The sequence below is a fragment of the Prinia subflava genome, chromosome 4 (genome assembly GCF_021018805.1).
Source record: "Prinia subflava isolate CZ2003 ecotype Zambia chromosome 4, Cam_Psub_1.2, whole genome shotgun sequence".
Lineage (NCBI taxonomy): Eukaryota > Metazoa > Chordata > Aves > Passeriformes > Cisticolidae > Prinia > Prinia subflava.
The window spans coordinates 2,482,467-2,497,152 of record NC_086250.1 but is presented as its reverse complement, the minus strand read 5'-3'; the positions used below and the strand labels follow the sequence as shown (position 1 = coordinate 2,497,152).

The 14,686-nt window shown below is 41.6% G+C and overlaps 1 long non-coding RNA gene across 1 annotated transcript in view; it reads right to left on the bottom strand.

Moving 5' to 3' along the window:
- The window catches only part of LOC134549539 (uncharacterized), a 54,487-nt gene that overhangs the window by 2,253 nt on the left and 37,548 nt on the right, over nucleotides 1-14,686 (bottom strand). The window contains exon 6 of the long non-coding RNA XR_010080127.1: nucleotides 835-1,455. This is a non-coding gene — a long non-coding RNA (uncharacterized LOC134549539). The remainder of the gene's footprint in view (nucleotides 1-834; nucleotides 1,456-14,686) is intronic.

Here is a 14,686-nt window from a genome sequence, read left to right as displayed (position 1 = left end):
CTGCCAGTTTGTGTTTGTTTTGTCCTCCAAAACAAACTTCTTTATTTAATTGCTCATTAATTTTTTTCCCTCAAAGCCAGTTCTACTATGGTGTACTATAATCTGTTGATATGCATCACACAGTATTTAATGCAACTTGATCTACTGTTGTTCACAATGTTGCAACACATTACACATTATAAATCTGTCAGGTTTCCACAATGTGCAAATTGAGCCCAAAACTGCCCAAGCATTGAAAAGGCTGAGTGCAGCATGAACCCACATTCAGTAGCCTTTCTGCAGCAGGTTAATCAACAGATTAAATTCTGTTCCTCCTGCTGCTGTTTAAGTGTACGTATGTGACATTAACATTAAATTTCTCTCCTCTGCCTGCTGCCATTTCTGAGGAGAGAGGATGGGAAGGACGATGAACAAAAACAGGGAGGAGAGGTGAAAGGGATACTTGTTACCTGCAACAAGTTGATTGTCACTTATGAAGTTTTTTTAAAATATTTATCTTCAATTGATGAAGAGTTAGTCATGCCCGTGCTGCAAGACCTGGATCAGGACCCAAAACCTCCCTAGAACTTTTGAGAATCTTCGTATCTGGGGGTTTGGTGCAACCACAGATGGAAGTGAGGATCGGCCACTGGGTCTGCACCTGGATCCAGACAGGTGTCCCCGAGCTGGGGATAGTTGGATCTGGCAGTTTGCTACAAGGCTAGTTGATTTTTATATATATAATGATCTGTATGCATTTTTACATTAAAAATATGAAAGCTTGTGCTTGTAGATAATATATGAGGAAAAAAAAAATAAAAATGAGAAAGAAAATATAGTGTTTTCTGTACTGACCTCTCACTTATTGATCTTCCATTAGATGTCTTCAGGTTCCTTCCAGCTGTTAAGGGGCCAGTACAAACAGTGTTTGTGGTTCCTTTCATCTTTTTCTTCAATGGCTCAATACATATGCAAATCTTAAGAAGAAAAAGAGGAAGAGGCTTTAATTGAAAGAGGCTTTAATTAAAAGAGGCTTCTTGGCATTTTGGTGTACCTGCCTTTATGCTCTCTGCAAAATTAAACCCATAATGAGAACAGTGGAGCTCAGAGACTCCAGTGTTGCACGTTGTATTTCCCCCAAAGCAGCATTTGTCTTTTGGTGCTCCTGTCATGTTAAATGAGGTTGTTTTGAGTTTTGTTTGGTTGTTTTGGGTTTTTTAAATGGTAGTTGTCAATAGACTCTGACACCCATGGGCAAGGAGGCTGCATCACTTCTCAGAGGTCCCTCTCACAAGGATGGAGTATTTGCAAATGTCTCTGGGTATAAATTATTAACACTCACACAGCTGCTCTGAAGAGTTGGAAATATTTCTTTTTCAATAAGGGAACCCCTCACCATTGTAGTGCAGATGGCTGTGTCAAGTTCCAGTCCCAAACCAGGCTGAAATATTCTGCATCACCAGGAGCAGCCATGGCCTGTCATGAAATATTAACATGCAGGATAATTTTAAAAAATGAAAACAATTTACAGGCAGACTTCAAATTATACCTCACAGAAAAAGCCTACACATTCTTTCCTTTTAAATTTTATGTGGTATTGGGAATTTACAGACCCTCATTTCAAAATCCAGCAGGTTCTGGGGACTAAGAATGTACCAGTAACGTAAAAAATAAGGGTTTTTATCAAACTCCTTTGTCAGTACACATGATTTAACTCTCCACTCTTTTTCCTCTAGTCTGGTCAAAGCTGTCATTACTACATGAAATATCAAGGAGACCCAGATGGAACTTTTGACATGAAAACAATTCAAATAAAAAAAACAATAAATAACCCACAGGGACATAACACAAAAAAAAGTTGAATTCCCCTTTTCCTGAAAAGCAATTGTAAGATTTCATGCAGCAGTGCTGGTGCACAGGTGATCTGACCAAACTAAGTAATCAGAAACAATGGACTATTTTGAGGTTTTAACTTGGATTTCTTTTCACAAATCTAACTGTAAATAAATAAAATTATTAATGTACAACAGGCATTAGGTCTGGAAGTTGTAATTGATGCCAGGTTTTTGATTCCAGCTTTCAAAAAATTCAGAGGAGAGAGGAGGCGAGGAGAAAAAAACAAAAAACAAAAAAAGAAAACAAAAAAAAAAAAAGGGGGGGGAGGGAAAAGAAGAGAAGAAAAAAAAAGAGAGAGAGAGAAAGAAGGGAAAAAAAGGAGAAAAATGTAGTTTTAAAAGTCCAAATAATTTTCTCTTTGTTTTTAGGGTTTCTCTGTGCAGAGCTTTCTGCAGTTCTGCAGTTTCTCACCAAAGTCAATGCCAGAACGCTGAACACTGACAACTTGGTATCCAAAAATCTTGTATCTCCTGAGGACAGATACAATCTAAACCACATTCATGTAAAGATTCAGCTCAGTTCAAATCTAGGATAGAAGTTTGCATCTACTTCAACCCAAATTATTTCACTTTTGCATTTTGTATGTCCCCTCTTTGGAATAGAATTCAATTCTAAAGCAGTGAGTGTTATCAACAATATAAAATACACATAGTTTTCTGTGTATCTAACAGAAATCCATAAACAAAAGGACGCTTTGTCTGTGTGAACTGAAGAAAGCAAAACAACCTCAGATAGTTCTGCAAATATTAAAGCTCTTGTAATAGATCAGTAAGTTGCCTGTAGCTTCTTTTCTCTGGTTTTTTCAATATTTGAAATAACCATAACAAATGCAAAAAGCCTGCAAGTCCCTTTAGGGAATTTCTGTGAAGGACAGCATTTCTTTGCAATAGAGTTAAAACATTCAAGTTTATAGCTCAACAGAAAATGTAGCAGGAATGCCAAAGAGTTATTTTGGAGAGGTAAAAAGCCAGGGAAGGGTGATATCCTCAGACTACCAAGAATCTCAGTAAAGTTCTGTGAAAGACTCTGACATTTTCATGTAGTGATGAGCTGCTACCTGAAGCTTAAACTCAGATTTTTAAAAAATAATTATTACTGCAGGGAGCACAGTAGAGATGATGGTAAAGCAGACAATCAGGTCTTTATCTCTAGGTTAGAGTTTTTATCACTCTGAAGCAGAGGTAATATCCTGGAGTCAGATCATTTTCTCCAATAGAACCTACCACAACTCCAATTTTCAGAAAGAGATGTCAGCAGAAAAAAAAATTTTAAAAAGATGGAAAAATTATATTCTTATTTTAATGTCAGCTATTTCTGGTAAGTAGAAAAAAGCACATAAACTCTTTCCTATCCAACCCCAGCTCTGTTTCTTCTCCTCTAACAATTGCTCCTTGTCCATAGGAAATCAGCTCACCATACTGAAAAGATCACCTTGTCCAAGACCCAGCACAATTTCATAATCAGGAAGAGCAAGACAAATGAGTTTTTGAATACAGGACATGAATCTAAGCTTCATAACTTTTTCATTGAGACCACAGTTGCTTCTGTGTTCTTTTCCTGTCCTCAGTGGATGTTTGCCCCCCAAAAAAAATCTTCTCCCAGATGCAATGTTGCAAATAAAAAATAGAAAATACAGCCAAGAACTGCTCTCATTTCTCTGTCCTAGTTGGCAGTGCAGGAAATCATACAAAATTAGAGGCACAGGTTCATCATAATAATGAGAATAGTGGTTGCTTCCCCATGCTCTAAGGAATTACTGATTTTGTTTTTTAATTTACAAACATAAAAATAATTAGTACATTAAGTACTTCCCTGATGGTTAGCAGGGACAGTTAGCTGAAGGGAACTGCTCTCTTTCCAAGCCCCACTAGGAAACATTGAGAAAGGTATCTAGGAAATGAAGGATCAGCAGTCTGCTTTGGGCTCTGCACAAAACTTGTCTCCAGCTCTGACTGCTCCTTTGGAGGGACACCAACCCTTACCCACCCCAGTGGGATTGCTGAATTTCCCAATGGGGACACCTGCCTGGTCCAAGTGCACCTCAGCCACATCCTCTGGCATCTCCTGCTGTTTATTGGACACTCACTCTCTGCACTGTGACAAAATCCTCGGAAGGCTGAGGCTGCACAGTCCTGGGGCCAGGCCACAGGAGGTTTTATGGTCTCCTGCCACGCTCCCAGGTCACCAGGGGTGAAGGCAAAAGGGAAATGTGTCTGTGCTGTAGCTGCCCTGGCAGCTCCTTTGGGTACACAAGGCCTTGGGCGTTTCACTAGGCAATAAAAGAATGTTAAACCCTCCCCTGCTCTCCCTCCTCAAGGTCGGCTGTTGGCTCCACAGCCCTTGAATCCCACGGAAAAGTGCATTGTTTCCACCATTCCCCTGTGTTTCATCTGTTCCAACTGTGAAAACAGAGTGAAATGTTTAAATGGCTAATAAGTGGGAAAAAATAAGACCCAATGCATTGTGGTGTACAGCACAGGAGCCCTGGGCTCATTTTTCTGTATGGTTTTGGTAAAATCACTGCAGCTCTCTGAGCCTGTTTTTTATTTCTAAATGGGGCAAAGGACATGTGCCCTTATTTGAAATACATATGGGAAATGTGTTTGATGACAGGTTAGAGGCATGGATCAGAGCCTCTCAGCAAAGATAAGGACTTCAAAGAGAAATGGTGGATTGTAACTGGAAAAGTGACAAATATCTACAATTTCAAACTTTTATCTGTGGGAAGTCTTGCTCACAGATATAATTCCAGACAATAACAATTTTAGGATACCATTAGAGTAACAACAACAACAAAAAAAGAAAAGTAGAAAATTTTGAACTTAAGATACTCACTCCTAAGGATCTTAATGAACTTGGAAGATTTTTTTTACCCAAGCTTTTCTCATAGAGAAAACTATGCAACTATGGTTGCATCTTTTAAAAGAGTAGGATATCATGGCCAATTCTTTGATGTGTGGTGAAATAGAATTTACAAGAATTCCTGTCATCTTGACTATTTTCTAAAGGAAACAGCAGGAAGAATTATGGCTTCAAGAAGATGCTGACACAATCAGCTTTCTGTCTCTTTTGAATTTCAGAACAACAATGAACAGACACTCTGGGGCCAGCGTACAACTCCAGCGAGGCCCAGAGTGCTGAACACACAGAATTTGGCCAGAAACACAGAAATTGGACCATGTTATTGGTCAATGCATGTTTTGGTGGGTTGATGTGAGTTTCAGTTGTCTATCAATGCAAGGTTTATATACCAAGCACGCTCTCCCTGGCCCCAAGGTGGTTAAAGGAGCAGTTGCTGATGGTTCTTTTCCAGTGCCCCTTTGCTGGAATTTTATTATTGTCAGAGAACAATTCAAAACTGTGCAAATTGATTGGAGTATAAACAAAGTTTCAAAGTTTGCTGCTGGAATGTGTGCCTGCCATGAGCTGGTCTGAAACCCTGGGTCTGAATATCCCTCAAATTTGGATCCTTTCCAGACCTAAACTCTGTACTGAGCTCTAGGTCGAGCAATGCCAATATCTGGATTCACAAGCCAGCAAACATGCAAACAGTTCCAAGCCCAGGTCAGAAAATTTCCACACTCCCCACTTAACTAAGTCCTTCTCTGTCTGAGAAGCCCTGAAAATTATTTTGCATCATTGAAGTAGCACAAAACAGCTCAGAGATAAACTGGACTTGATGCAGGGACTGGGGTCAAGGAGTCAATTCCCAGTCTTAAGAAAAAGGCTCTGGAAGGAGAGCAGAAAAGGCAAGCCCTGAAGAAAATAAGTGGTCAAGGAAAAAGCTGGATTGTGGGAACAACCTAAAATGGCTTTTCCTTTGGGATCTCAGCTGCAGTGACTTTGCTGGCTGCTCCAGAGGGCTCAGTGTGTTTGGAAAACAACAGCTGGAACCAGAGAGGAGGATGAACCACAGGGAGGAAGGAGCTCCTGAACACCCTGCCTGCAAACTTTGCAGAGGAAGACAATGCAGTGCAGCTCAGCAGAAGACATAAATTCAACTGGTGTTTTCAGAGAACAGCAGAGCAGATCAAGGAAAGGAGTTTTATTCTGTGTGTTATCAGTAAAAAGAGAGGATGGAGCACTACATGGGTGGACTGGATGGAAAGGGGATGCAGAAGAGAACAGTCAAATGTTCTTGGCAGTGCTTAGAAAAGGGGAAAGAAAACTGACACTTCTTGATGAGCAGTCTCAGGACCAAAGATGCCTTTGGTTTTTTGCCAAAAAAAATAGTTAAATGAAGTAGAGCAGTCCTTCCCCCCTGCAATGATAATTTTTTAAAAATGCAGAAAGGCCCATTCACATTCCCACATGCCCTTATGCTGAGTGCTTTCAGAGCCAGTTCTCAGCAAAGAATACACTGGAACCATCTATCTCTGGGATGCACCCAAAGAAGTAAATAAAGCTTCTTTAAAGAAGTAAATAAAGCTACTTTAAAGAAGTAAATAAACCCAAAGGAAGAGACTTTTCCCATCTGATGTAATCTGAATTGTGTAAAATAACCTGTTGGAGGAAATGAAAAGAGAGGAAAGATCACCCTTCATTTTAGATAGTCCATTTAGATTCCCTGAACAAATATTCGAATATTTGCCAGTGTAGCTTCTGGATAAATTAACTTAGAGCAAGCCATAAAATAAAATTGAGGGACAAAATAACACTCCATATAATATTTTTCTTAAATTATGTTACTTGAGAAAGCAAACTTACAGATATGTTTACTGACATTTGATTAGTCAATGCATTTTGAAGGTTCACAATATCACTTCCAAATTTAAAAGTGTTTTTGATGTGTAAAGTGAAAAAATGTACTTACATTTCCCTGAGGCACAGTATGTTGCTGGTATAATAATAAGAATACACTCAGTTCAAAAGAGGCGTGACACCAAATTGTGATGCAAGGTTTATGCAGTCGCAGCTGATTTTTCCTGGACTCATTTCCAGGTAAAAACAAGGTTACACTGCTTGACATCAGCACATCACACTGCAGTGGAGGAACGTTCATGAACTTTTGATTTCCACCCTCGTTCTGGGGTGCTCCTGCCACCATTGAGTGGCACCACAACCATCCAAACCCTACAGAGCACCAAACTCCAGATGTCCAGCAGACTGTTCCTTCTCTTGGGAGCTGGTCCAGAGCCCAGTGACATCCATTGGTCAGTCTGGATGTGGACAAAGCCCAGAATGCTGTCCCTTCCTGCACAGTCTGGAATAAGGGAGGTGGTTATCTTCCCAGAAGGAAGGGGATATTTGAAAAATTAAAATATTAAATTAAATCTTATATATTTATTATTAAATTAAATCTTATATATTTATTATTAAATTAAATATTCTATATTTATGAGAGTCCAAATACATGGCATCTATGGAGCAGTTGGTCCTCTAACAGGCCAGAACACATTTCAACATCCTCTGTAGGGAAACCACAGCCCCCTACACACGGAGAGTTCAATGCTGGAGAACACAGAATGTGTGGAAATAAACGGGAGGAAATGATATGAGGGAATTGCATCGCTCTCCAATAAAGAAATAAACAAACAAATAAAATTGGCAAGATGCAAAAGAAATAATTGATTTAAAAGTAAACCAAGTAAGGTCCTGTAGGGGTGCATTAAACACCGAAACGCCACTCTGTTAAAGTTGGGAGGGTAGAAGCTTGAGAACAAAATCTGAGCCAGAAATAAGGCATTTTGCATGTCAAAATAAACCCCCCACTGTAGCCAAGTGAGGAAATCCATGCGTGGGAGCCCAGAGAAAATGCTGACTACAGGTACAAGTCTGAGATCCACCAGCTCTTCCCAGCACAGGCACACAAATCTGCCTGCAAGGGTTCCTTAACAGGTATTGATTCCTGAACCACCCTGCAGGAGAGACGCAGGCTCAGAGCCCTCTGTTACTGCCCATTAAACCTGCACTTCTTTCTAAACAGCCTCAGAAATACAGATTTAGAGGGGGCAGTGCAAAGACCACGTCACAAATGGATCGACAGGGAAGGAGCCCAACCTGCCAACAAATGAGAGGTAAATGGCACCCACTGATCCGTGCCCTAATCAGGATGAGCAAGGAAACGCCTCCAGGGCTGCTGCCACGGGGAGATCCTCCCAATGGCTGAGAAAGGAGCCAGAAAATTTACTCCATGTGGAGCAAAAAATAAAAATAACAGGTACTTCATTCCACTGGCCTTCTGCTCCTAAGATCCAGCTTTAGGACTGCAAGCCCCTTCCTCTGGGTAGGATTTTTTTTGTTCATCACAAACAAACACAGCTTCCCAGTACCCCAGCAGGGGAGAATTTCCACAAGCTGGAGGTCTTCAAAGAGGTGACAGAGTCAGGCTGAGCTCATGGCAGGCCAGAGGAGTTGTTCCCAAAGGCACCACAGACACAATTAATGCAGTTATTTGGTTGGATTTAACCAGCTCACAGAAGGCTGGCAATCTGCACCACAGTTCATTTTAATAATTAGAGCAAGGCACCCATTTTTCTAGGAATACAGCAAAATGTCACAGAGCCAGTCACTGGATGATGAGATAGATAAGAGCCCCCACACACGTTTCAAAGAGCATTCAGGAGGATGTGAGGGTCACAAAGATAATTTGCTCCACAGCTGGGAACAAGAGCTGGTTATCTCAAGTGGTAACAAACCCCACAAATCAGGTTAAGTAAGGGCAGCATTAAAAATAAGCTGAGATAATTCCAGCTGAGCATAGGCCATAAGCTAAGCTTGTCATGACCTCTTGCTTTTTAAAAGAAGAGCACACAAACAGAAGATAAGATAAAACAAAGCAAATTAAGGTACAAAATACATCTCTAAACAACTTAGCTGGTTTAACTCTGCATTGAAAACTGAGCTGGATGTGCCTATTGGGCATCAGAGGAAGAAACATTTTCTCTGGAGACAGAGTCAGAAAAGGAGATAAATATCCAGAACAGACTGGCTGTGTTTGGGAGAGGAAAGGGAAGGATTTAATGACAGCAAAAGGCTGCTGGCTGCTGTGTCACCAGTTATTCTGTGTGAATAACAGGAACCACTGGTGCTCACTGCTTGAGGCAGTGCTCACCTCAGTGAGGGGACAGGCTCTTTGTTTGTCCATTCCCAAAAGCAGAGGGCTGGAAATTGATATTAAAGTTGGTGATTGGTCAAACTGCAGCCTGCCTCTTTCTCCTGGCAGCTTCAAAAAGACCCTAACAGGGTCGTCTTCTCCATGTACACAATTCATGCAGCATATCTGCAACCTCACTCCTTCAAGACATTTCACTCTGTGGTTTCTACAGTACAAAGAGCCCAGAAAACAATTCTGAGGAGGGGATCTAAGGAGACAGACTGCAAAGTTCTCTGGAGAGCTGGGAAACAGTGACAAACCCAGGGAAATGAGGGGTTGCCACACATCTACAAGTGAAGTCAGGCTCATCAATCTTCTGCTATCAAAACACTCTCAGACGCACAAATCTCTTTGCATACTTTCCTGAAGCTGTTTCAGTGAAGTATGATAAATGCTAGAGAGAATTTAAGGATAACAGCAGGGCCTAGGTGATGAATTCAGATAGTTCAAAACATCTGTAGTTCACTGAGACCCCGTGGAACTCTCTGACAGGCATTTGGCTGGAGTACAGCTGCAAGTAACCCCTGAGAGACCAACAGCATCAGTGTAGTAGCAATTACAGAACTGCTGCAGCTTTTTTTGTCTCATTTTCCTCCCCAATATCACGGAACACCTCACAGTGTTGCAGGCAGTACAGATACAACCCCTTACAAAGTACACATTTCTATTTCATAGTGTCATTAAATCTTAGACTGGCCTGGATTGGAAGATGCCTTAAGGGCCATCCTTTCCAAACTCCTAACCATGGGCAGGGACACCTTCCATAGAACATCCAGCCTGGTCTTAAACACCTCCAAGGATGGAGCATCCACAGCTTCTCTGGGCAATCTGTTCCAGAGCCTCACCACCCTCACAGTAAAGATTTTTTGTCCTAGTACCTGATCTAAACCTTCTCTCTCTCAGCCACTCCTCCCTCTCCTGTCACTCTGTGCTGTTGCAGCTCCTCTCCATTTTTCCTGTAGGCTCCCTTGTCTTGCTGGAAGGCCACAATTGAGTCATCACCCATTTGTTTTGCTTTGGCTGGGGTTTGCCTTCAGCTAACCAAAATTTTTTCTGGCTGGAAGGACGTAGTCAGCTGCTGATGTCAGAAAAAAACCCTCAGTTTAGCATTTGCTAAGGTTTAACATTTACCAAGAAGAAGCAGCACCTCCAGCACACTCAGCAGCAGCAGCTCTCCCTGCAGAGAGACAAAGCTCAAACCATCAGCACCTGGGTGCTCCCTGGAGGTCTCAGCACCAGCTGAGGATCAAACCTTCCCCCGGAGCTGTGAGGAATGCCCTGAACTGCAGCCTGGCTTCTGGACACAAACGAGCTGCAGTTCCACCATTTAACTGCACCCCTCCACCGGAGGATGAGCTACAGACAAGGCAGCTAAGGGGGCTCCAGGGCATTCCAGATCAGAAGGAGGAGAAAGAAAGATAAAGAGCTACAAAACTGAAATGCAGAGAAACAGGAGTGTTGCTGAGCAATAGTGACATTCAAGTGCTTTAAACAGCATTTAGCAATACATATTGTTGTTACAAATAAATACGTATTAAAAGATAGTATTCAAATCATGAACTTATGCCCGCACATATACATTTAAATGGTTAGCAAGAGAATTTTGGGAAGATTTCCCACTCAGCCTCCCCCCCAGACAAAGGTTAATCTAATTCCTGCAAATTTTACATGTCATGTTCATGAACACTGAAGTACCAGTGTGCTTCCAGTGTGTTTGGAGAACTTTGGAAAAAAAAAAGATTGCTGGTGAGCCAGGTATTTTCCAACCTTGAGGAAAAACTAGTATTTTATACAAGCTCTCCTATGCTGTGTCTATAACTGCATCAAAGAAGATGTGTTTTAAGCCCTTTAGTTATTTATAAATATTATAATAAAATTATATGTCCATTTATTTATATTTTATATAGCTATATTCTATTTAATTATATTAATTATTGTACTAGTATAATACATATTATAATTACTATAATTTATAATAATTAATAGTTATTGGTATTATTTGTTCTGTTTATTAGTTATTACATCTAATTATATTAATTTATATCTATTATACCCTTTATTTATTTATACTATGGCTTTTAAAACAGATGGACTAATCACAAAGAGCCAGAAGCATATTAAGCCAAACTTGGTTAATTCAGCACTACTTTCAGCCCGGAGGATACAGAACAACTTCTGTCCCTCTGCCTCCTGACACCGGGTCCCTCTCGAGTTGTTGAAGAACCATGAGGAGAAAAACTCCGAGCCAAACAGCCCCCAGCAGCTCTGTGGTGCATCAGCAGCTCGAGTCACACCAGAGGAGGAGGTTCCTGTGCTGCTTGGTGGCTCACACCTTCTCTGGGTGGTGAGAACACCCTCAGCACCCCGGGGTGGTGCTGAAGGATCCGTCAGAGCTGGGATGGGAGAGAACTCAGCGTGCAGGAGGAGGAGGAGGAGGGCTCTGCACGCAGGCAGCAGTCATCCCAGGCCTGAAAGGGCAGAATCCTCCACTCCTCCCCTCAAATCTGCTCCACTGCTCATGGAAGGAGGACAAGGGGAATGAGGGTGGAGAGATGGGCAGTGCCTTTGGTCCTGCATGGTTTCCATGGCCTTCAGAACACTTATATAAAATTTACTGTGACATAGATGTTTAAAGTCAGATTTATTCCCCATCCGTCCTAGGCTCTGGGCTCCTCTGGAATAACATCCTTAGAAGGAAGAGATTGAGGTTGCATAAACCCTACAATTATTTCTTCTCAAGCACACCCTCATGAATTGCTGAGCAAATCAACCATCCCTGACTCACCTCCACAGACACACACCACGTTCCTGCCTCCACAAAAAACGGCAGCAGAACACTCAGTCATTAAATCACTCCAGCAAGAAGCATTTCCACAGTTTTCATTTGGAATCTCTTGACATTCAGTCTCTATTTTCCTCTTCCCCTGCTTCATCCCATCCTGCAAAGGCTCACCTTTCAGACCACATCAGTCTCCTCTTCGTTGCTGCTCTCTGATATTTTTGTCTTAATCACCACTTCTGCCAGATGGTTGAGAGCAGTCCTGATCATACAGAGCTCCCACTCCCTTTCCCAACCACTGTGGAGAAGGCAGGTTTCCTTTTCTAACAAAAGTCCTCTATAATTTTAGCCTGAATATGAGCAGACCTAATTTCCTGCTCCTACAGCTGAGGACTCCCTGGAAGGAGAAATGCAATCTTTTCTTTCTGAGTCAGCATGTAATTACATATGGTCCAGACATGGCTTGTAGCATCTTCACAGTTATTTTTGTCCCAGAAAAGGATTGGGCTGGATGCAGCATCATATATTCTGAGAGAGAGAAAGGGGCAGAGCCACAAAAACACTGAAATAGAGGCCTCTGACTGCCCTGAGCCATAACTCCCCATGAAACTGAATTTTAATTCCTTAATCAGCCATAAACCCAAATGCTTCCACCACTGCTCTGGACCCAGAGTCCTAAACAGTTAAATCTTGTGTTTTGATGGGTGCTGCATTCATAAAAATAAAACAAACCATCCACTCCCCTCTCCCCTCACACTGAAATGATTAACCAGAGAGAAGAATGCTTGTCTACAAAGCAAAGTACATTTTGTGCTGCTCTTTGATTTGAGCACAGTTTCAAGCAGTTCAAACTGGGAATAGGGTCTCAAAAGTAAGTCCAAAGATTAATTCTAAAGCTTTAACAAGAGATTTCTAAAAGCAAATTGGAAAAATATTTATGGATTGCTTGAATTAGGAGAACTCCTATGTTTCCTGTATTCTCTTTTGTTTAGAAATTTTCCCATCTCCCACTTCTTCAGCTTTTGCAGTATATTTTCAATTTATAATCAGTCCCGAAATGTTACATCCTCTCATGTGTTCTAAAATACTTATTCATTTCTCAATATAACTCTATTTCAAAAACTGGAGCTGGCCACTGGCACCAAGAACACAAAATTGACTACCACCAGTCTGGTGTTTACAACTGGCACGGCTAGAAAATCACTGTGTTTATGTGTTTAAATTACATCCTCACTTAATGAGAGCAGTGCAAAGTTAAAATAAATCACATTTCTTCTGCAGAATGGTTGGGGATCTGAACAGTTACTGGGGACACGCAGCTGTCAGAAAGGCATCTGAGGATTTGACAGCAGGAACACAACTCAGCCCTGGAAAAGATGACATGAATAATAAATTATGGGTCATAATTCATTGTTATCTGGCCAAGCTGCAGTTTCACAAAGAAATAACCAAATGTTGAGCTGGTGGCCTGTCAGTGGTGGAGGAAATGCTCCATATCTCATCACTCCTGCCAAGCTTTCACTGCTCAGAGACTGCCCAGGTGAGGATGGACCTCTCCTCTCAGGAGATCTGAGTGCACTTGGGGTCCTTTGCAGTTTCAGCAGGATCAGCTTCACCTTGAACCTTTTCAAATCATCACAGGAGGTGCTAGCACTGACAGGCCTGACAGCTCTTTAGTTTTGGCTCACAGCAACACTCCTTTTGGACAAAAAGATTCTGGATGGGAACATAGAGCACGTTTCCTATCAGGTTTGAGTTCAAACTCTAGATGTTGTGCCCACAACAGAGCAGTGGAGTGAAAGAAGAATCCTCTCCAACACAAAGATTTGGGGAAGAACAAGAACTGAAGAGCCATGGCAGAGTGTGGTGTTTGGTGGCTTCTGCTGCTGCATGATCAGTGAGGTATTCCAGGAGTTAAAACCCTCTCAAGCCCTCTGTGCTGCCTCTTTGCAGTGAGAGCTCTGAGGTGGGAGTAAGAAAGGTCCAGAGCAGCCCTACAGTGTCATAGTTGAGTCACCTAGAGAATAAGCAGCTATTCAGCCTAATATGGGCTGGGAAATGCTGTGTGAATGCCATAAAATGTGCTCATATCAGGAGATAACCCACACAAGCTGGACAAAAACCAGGCTGCCCTCTGTGGGTACTGGGAATCCATTCAACCACAACAGTTGCTGTGGCAGCAGAGGTTCAGTACCTCACTGAGGGGGGATCACTTATCCAAACTTTTCTGTAAATGTGGAATACTAAACCAAAACCACTGTGCTATCCCACTCGCTGTCATTTAATTCTGATTTCCCCATTTCTAGACCCACTACAGCCAGAACTGCCACATCATTTTAACTTTTTTTATGCATTTTCTGCATAAAACCTAACACAAGCCTTCTCACACTCAAAAGCATTTATTAGTGATGCCAGGCTAAAGAGCTAAAATATTTGATCTTGTGCAGAAAACCAAGCATGTTTATGGCTGGGGACTTCCAGGACTTTGAGACTTGCCACAATCTTCACTATTTATCAGCATAACTATCAGACAGTTTTTCTTTGCATGACAAATGCTGCCACCATTTTCAAAACAAGGCTAAGATCTCTCAGTCCTCCTCAGGAATTTCAAACCAGATGTTTGGCTTAGCTCCTTTAATTCAATTAAATGTACAATAGAACCAAGACTACTGTTTCAGTCTATCCAAAACAGCTTATACCATCAGAAATATGAGAGATATCATCTCTTTTACAGCTTTAGAGCAGCTCCCCCAGCTCCTCTAGATAAGAAAGGGATGAGGATCAAAACATTCAGCAGGAATGCACCTCCAGAATAAAACTCCCAAAATATAAGTTCTCTGATTTCCAAACTAGTTAAGAAATTTGCAGTTTGACCGCCTCTGCAGCCTCAGGTTGAGAGCACTCTGACATACTGAGCCAGCAGCAGGGAATCTCTG